The sequence below is a fragment of the Sinocyclocheilus rhinocerous genome, unplaced genomic scaffold, assembly GCF_001515625.1.
Source record: "Sinocyclocheilus rhinocerous isolate Xijiao unplaced genomic scaffold, SAMN03320098_v1.1 scaffold499, whole genome shotgun sequence".
Classification (NCBI taxonomy): Eukaryota; Metazoa; Chordata; class Actinopteri; order Cypriniformes; family Cyprinidae; genus Sinocyclocheilus; species Sinocyclocheilus rhinocerous.
In genome coordinates, this window is record NW_015637156.1 from 163,898 (window position 1) to 164,430 (window position 533).

A 533-nucleotide genomic window follows, 5' to 3' on the forward strand; every position below is an offset into this window, starting at 1 on the left:
CAGTACAAAACTCCCAGCATGCATTGCAGCGTGACAATTTTTTTTTGATTGTCACCAATCTTGAGATTCATAGGCTGACTGTTGATGTCTGTGTGTGTTTAAGTTCTGTCATTATTCAAAGCTTTTATTTGTGCGTATTGTGCTTAGGAATGTTTCACAATGATTGCGGTAGTATCGGTGGTGCAACTCAAGAGTGTTAGTTATATGTTACACACTTAATAAGAGATTAAACATTAGGTGAGATCAGTGAATCAGACTAGGTGGAGGGTAGTAATACGCCCAGTAGCATCTACACTGCCGGAAAGATATAAGAAGAAGAAGAAGAAAAAGGAGACTATAGTTCATGATGGTCTTGACATCACAAACGCCAGTTTCACCTGATCATAGATTCCTTTGGCTTTTCACAGCTAATTTAAGCAACCAAAGAAAAACTATTTTTAAAAAGTCAAGGTTCAAGAGCCCAACTAAAGCAAATACCGATCGCCATTATGGTGACTTCAAATGAAAGTACAACACCTAACATCTCAATAAGA